A 6,000-nucleotide genomic window follows, 5' to 3' on the forward strand; every position below is an offset into this window, starting at 1 on the left:
CAGGTTTCATACAGTCCGGACAGTCTGTCTAGTATCAGGAAGTTTGATTTGAGTTAATGTATGTATTGGATGCATGTGTTGTGATGTATTTGATATGATTGATAGGTATAAATTGTATGTTTGACTTGAATTAAATTCAATAAGCTTACCCTTGCATTTCCTTCGTGTTGTCTTGTCTATGTATATCCGTCTTGTCAAATGCAATGATCATCCGTGTGGATGTGAGCAGAGGGAGATGCGTCTCTGGAGCAAACTCTTGAAGAGGAACTCGTTACTGAAGAAAATTTAGTAGAAGTTGAGGTGAAGGCCGAACAGTGAGGCGTTCGGTTATTTAGTTAGTTTGATTAGAGTAGCGAGCGTCTGTGAGCGAGCGCTCTTTTGTTGCTGTATATATATATTGGAACGTTCGGTCAATTCTTGTAAACCGTTCGTCCTCCTTGTTTTGTAAACGCTCGTTGTTTTAAATGAAAGGCCGTTCGGCCATTTATTCAATCTGCTTACTGTATTATTAAACTGTTTTGCCATATTGATTAATGTGATTATTCTAAGTATATAGTTGATGACTGTATATTTCTGGGATGTTACATTATTGGTATCAGAGCAGTTTTGTTCTCTTAAGGACGCTGTAGGTTATGAGTGCATTGCATTTTGCTGTGTGCTTTTTTAATGTTTAATGAGTTACTGTTTTAACTCTTAGACATGACTAACGTTCGTTTTCTCTGATCCAGAAAACGATGGCGCCTAGATTACCTCCTCCCCCACAACCAAACGAGTCTGATGCACCTAATCACACTAGGTTGTTGGAGACAGTGATTGAGAGGCTGCAACAGCAAAATACTACCCTCATGGAGCAGAACGCTGCTGCTCTACAGAGTTTGGAGGCCGCACGCGCCAACTCTGAAGCCACTCAAAGACAATTGATGGAATTAATTGCCGCCACCAGAGGCACGCCAGGAGCGTCCTCTTCCAATGCTGTTCATCATACTGAATGGAGTTTAGAGAGCTTTCTTCAACACCATCCGGCCAAGTTTAGTGGGAAGGGCCTTCCGGATGAGGCAGACCAGTGGCTGCAGGATATGGAACGAATTTACAATGCTAAAAGATGTCCAGATGAGAATCGCTTGGCTTTCACGGAGTATTTGCTTACTGGAGAAGCAAGCCACTGGTGGGCGAGCGCTAAGGCTATACTGACGGACGCTCAACGTCCTATTACCTGGGAAGTGTTCAGAGGGAAGTTCTATGAAGAATACTTTCCAGATAGCGTTCGTTTTGCTAAAGAGGTGGAATTTCTTCAACTGGTACAGGGAGGGATGTCGGTTTCAGAATATACAAACAAGTTCAAACATCTAGTGAGGTTCTATACAATGGCTACTAGTGAAGAGTGGCAGTGTAGGAAGTTTGAAAACGGGCTGAGAAGTGATCTCAAGGTGTTGATCTCTAGCTTGTGCATTCGGACGTTTCCAGCCATGGTGGAGAGGGCTAAAGTATTAGAGAAAAATATGGCTGAGGCGGAACAACAGAAGAAGCAACAAGTATCAAGAGGACCAGTTCTGACAAGGACCAATTTGAATCGTAACAGGACCCCGTACGCTCGTCCAGCTCAGTCAAGTGGTTCACAAGCTATGGTAGTTGCTGGACAGTCAAACCAACAGGGGCCGGTTAGATGTTTTCAGTGTGGAGGACCTCATTTCAGATCATCATGCCCGCAATTGGTTGGAGGAAAGTATTGTAATCGGTGTAGAAGAACTGGACATCTAGAGAGTGAATGCAATATGGGTGGACGTGCAGTGATGAGGCCACCCAACACTGGAAGAAATCAGACTAGAGGTGGTGGACGAGCCCAAGCTGTTGGGCGTGTTTATGCGATCACTGGTGCAGAAGCAGCGAGCTCAGGTACGCTCGTCACTGGCACATGCTTGCTGTATGGAATAAATTGTTGTGTGTTGTTTGACTCGGGGGCGACACACTCCTTCATCTCGAAGGCGTGCGTTGATAAGTTGGGGATAGTGGAGCGCGAGATGCAGTTTGATTTGGTGGTGTCTACACCAGCTGCTGGTGAGGTGAGAACGTCTACCGTATGTGTTAGATGTCCTCTTGAGATTGAAGGGCGTAGGTATAAGGTGAACCTCATATGTTTGCCTCTCAAGGACTTAGAAGTGATTCTGGGGATGGATTGGCTTACTACCAATCACATACTCATTGATTGTGGAGCAAAGGAATTGATTTTTCCTGAAGAATATGAAGAGAAGTTGGGTGTGACACTCGGCCAGTGGAAAGAAGATATAATGGAAGGAGCCAGTTGCTTTTTGATCATGACTCACGTGGATAATGAATCTGAAGGTTCTGAACGAACGCAGTCTAATTGGAGAGAAGCAAGTTCAGTAGTAGGTGAATATCTAGACGTTTTCCCTGATGAGGTGCCTGGATTACCACCCGTTCGTGAAGTTGAGTTTACAATTGATCTGGTAACAACCGCAGCTCCCATATCCGTTCAACCATACAGGATGGCACCTGCTGAATTGGTTGAACTTAAGAAGCAAATTGAAGAATTGATGGACAAGAAGTTCATCCGTCCAAGTGTGTCACCTTGGGGAGCGCCTGTACTGTTAGTAAAGAAAAAGGATGGCAGCTCACGGCTATGTATTGACTATCGTCAATTGAATAAGCTGACCATCAAGAACAAATACCCACTGCCTCGCATTGACGACCTGTTGGATCAATTGCATGGAGCGAACGTCTTCTCAAAGATAGATTTGAGATCAGGCTATCACCAAATTCGGGTTAAGGAGGGAGACATTCAGAAGACAGCCTTTCGTTCACGTTATGGACATTATGAGTACGTGGTCATGCCGTTCGGTGTGACGAACGCTCCTGCAGTTTTCATGGACTACATGAACCGCATCTTCAGGCCATATTTAGACAAGTTTGTAGTGGTGTTTATTGATGATATTCTCATCTACTCCAAGAGCTGTGAAGAACATGAAGAGCACTTGAGATTAGTACTTGGAGTGTTGAGGGAAAAAGAACTGTATGCTAAGCTATCTAAATGTGAATTCTGGATGAAGGAAGTACAGTTCTTGGGACACGTTGTGTCAGCTGGTGGAATTTCAGTTGATCCTGCTAAAGTGCGAGCGGTCTTAGAGTGGGAAAGCCCACGTTCGGTCACGGAAGTGAGGAGTTTTGTTGGACTGGCGGGCTACTACAGGCGTTTCATAGAAGGGTTCTCTAAGATAGTAGCACCGTTAACACAGCTGACCAGGAAGGATCATCCGTTTGCTTGGACCGATAGGTGTGAATCCAGCTTCCAAGAGTTGAAACAGAAGCTGACGAGCGCTCCAGTTTTGGTGATTCCGGACACTGCCAAACCATTTGAAGTATACTGTGATGCATCTCACCAAGGTTTGGGGTGCGTTCTCATGCAAGAGAAGAAGGCAGTGGCTTACGCCTCTCGGCAATTGAAGATACATGAGAGGAATTATCCAACACACGACCTAGAGCTGGCAGCGGTCGTTTTTGCCTTGAAGATTTGGAGACATTACTTGTATGGATCCGTTTTCCAAGTCTTCAGTGATCATAAGAGTCTTAAGTATCTCTTTGATCAAAAAGAGTTGAATATGAGGCAAAGGAGGTGGCTGGAATTTCTTAAGGATTATGACTTTGAGTTGCTTTATCATCCTGGTAAAGCAAACGTAGTGGCAGACGCTCTAAGCAGAAAAGTGGTGCATGTCTCGTCCATGATGGTGCGTGAGATAAGCTTAGTGGAAAGCTTTAGGGACTTAAAGTTGCAGTTTAATATAGAACCGAACAGCATCAAATGCTGCAACCTTAAGATATCCAGTGATGTGTTTGAGCGGATCAGAATGAAGCAACTGGATGATGAGGAATTAGTGAAGATAAGAGGCGCGCTCGGCACAGATCAGGCAAAGGAGTTTAATGTTGGGACGGACGGTCTACTACGCTATATGGGTAGGACGTGCGTTCCAAATGATGGAGAATTGAAGCGAATCATCTTAGCCGAAGGTCATCACAGCCGTCTTAGCATGCACCCTGGCATGACTAAGATGTATCATGATTTAAAGCAATCGTTCTGGTGGCCAGGAATGAAGAATGATGTTGCACGTTTTGTAACATCATGTCTAACATGTCAGCGTGCTAAAGCTGAATATCAAAGACCAGGTGGACTACTTCAACCTTTGGAGATTCCAGAATGGAAGTGGGACAGCATCTCAATGGATTTTGTGACACACTTGCCTCGCACATTCAAGAATCACGATTCCATTTGGGTGATAGTGGATCGTTTAACGAAGAGTGCTCATTTTCTGCCCATTAACCTGAAGATGTCATTGACTAACTTGGCAAAGCTCTACATTAAAGAGATCGTTCGTCTACATGGAGTGCCATCCAGCATCATCTCTGACCGAGACACAAGGTTCACCTCTCGGTTTTGGCAGTCTTTGCAAAATGAACTTGGCAGCAAACTCCAAATGAGTTCAGCATACCACCCTCAAACGGACGGTCAATCCGAGAGAACGATCCAGACGTTAGAGGACTTGTTGAGGACATGCGTACTTGATCACATGGGCGTTTGGGATGAAGTCTTGCCTTTAGTTGAGTTCACCTACAACAACAGTTTCCAGTCAAGCATTGGAATGGCTCCCTTTGAAGCGCTTTACGGACGCAAATGCCGCACACCTCTTTGCTGGTTCCAAGAAGGAGAGAACATATTAACAGGACCGGAGCTTGTTCAACAAACAACTGAGAAGGTGAAATTAATTCAAGACAGATTGAGGACGTCCAGAAGCAGGCAGAAATCATACGCAGATAAGAGGAGACGACCTTTGGAGTTCAAAGCTGGTGATCACGTTTTCTTGAGGCTGCATCCAACTACTGGAGTAGGAAGAGCATTGAGATCAAAGAAATTATCTCCCAAGTTCGTAGGGCCGTACCAGATCACAAGGAAGATTGGACCAGTTGCATACGAGATGGCTTTACCTCCACAGTTGTCCAACCTTCATCCAGTGTTTCACGTCTCGCAACTTCGGAAGTACGTAGCTGATCCCTCGCACATATTGGAGCTGGAAAACATTCAACTTCGCCAAGATCGAACGTTTGAAATGAAGCCAATTCGCATTGAAGACGAACGCACCAGGCTATACAAAGGGAAGGATGTTCGTTTGGTGAAAGTGTTGTGGGACGACAAAACTGGTGATTCTACTTGGGAAGTTGAGGATGCCATGAAGGACCTATACCCTCATCTATTTCCCTGGTAAGTCTTCCATTTTCGAGGACGAAAATTTTTTTTAGTTAGGGGGATTGTCACGCCCCATTAATTATTCTGCTTAGTCACCTCCCTGCTTCCATTAATACGTGTGACACGTGTTCTGTGCCATTAAAGAAGCACACGCCCTCACTCTGCATGCCACCGCCAGGTGTCAAATTGGAAGGTTCTGAGTTTGATAGTGGAAGCCAAGTGGCAGCGCAGGAGAGAATGTCCGTTTGACTTGGGAAGAGAAACTAATTTTCTGAAACACTCTTCCCTTCTCTGCGTGCTCTTTCATCTTCCTCAGAAAACCAAACCCTCATTTTTCTCCTCCTTCTCTCTAGAACTCTCCGTCTTCCCTCTTCTGCAACTCACCCTCCTTTTCTCCGTTCACGTTTCAGCACCGTGATAATCAGCACTGCACCGTGAGCTTTCCATCAAACCGATTGGTTTTGGATTCTGAAACGGGTAAGTTTCACGTCCTCAACCACTCTTCATTTTCCACATGCAAGCTCGTTTTAAATCTGCATGCACCTTCTCTGAACCAGTATTGGTTTTCTGAATTTTTAGTTGAAGAGTTTTTGGGTTTTTGAACGAAAAAGGGTAGAAGAGTTGATACTGGGATCTGGTTTTCTTTTAAAGAACGAAAGCACGTTTCCAATCCAGGTAAGGGAAGCTTGTTAGAATTTAATTCACATGATCTCTGTACTGCATGCGCGTTACGTAATGTTTGAAAGTAT

This window comes from Vigna umbellata, chromosome 4 (genome assembly GCF_029865625.1).
Source record: "Vigna umbellata cultivar VRB3 chromosome 4, Vumbellata_1.0, whole genome shotgun sequence".
Taxonomy (NCBI): domain Eukaryota; kingdom Viridiplantae; phylum Streptophyta; class Magnoliopsida; order Fabales; family Fabaceae; genus Vigna; species Vigna umbellata.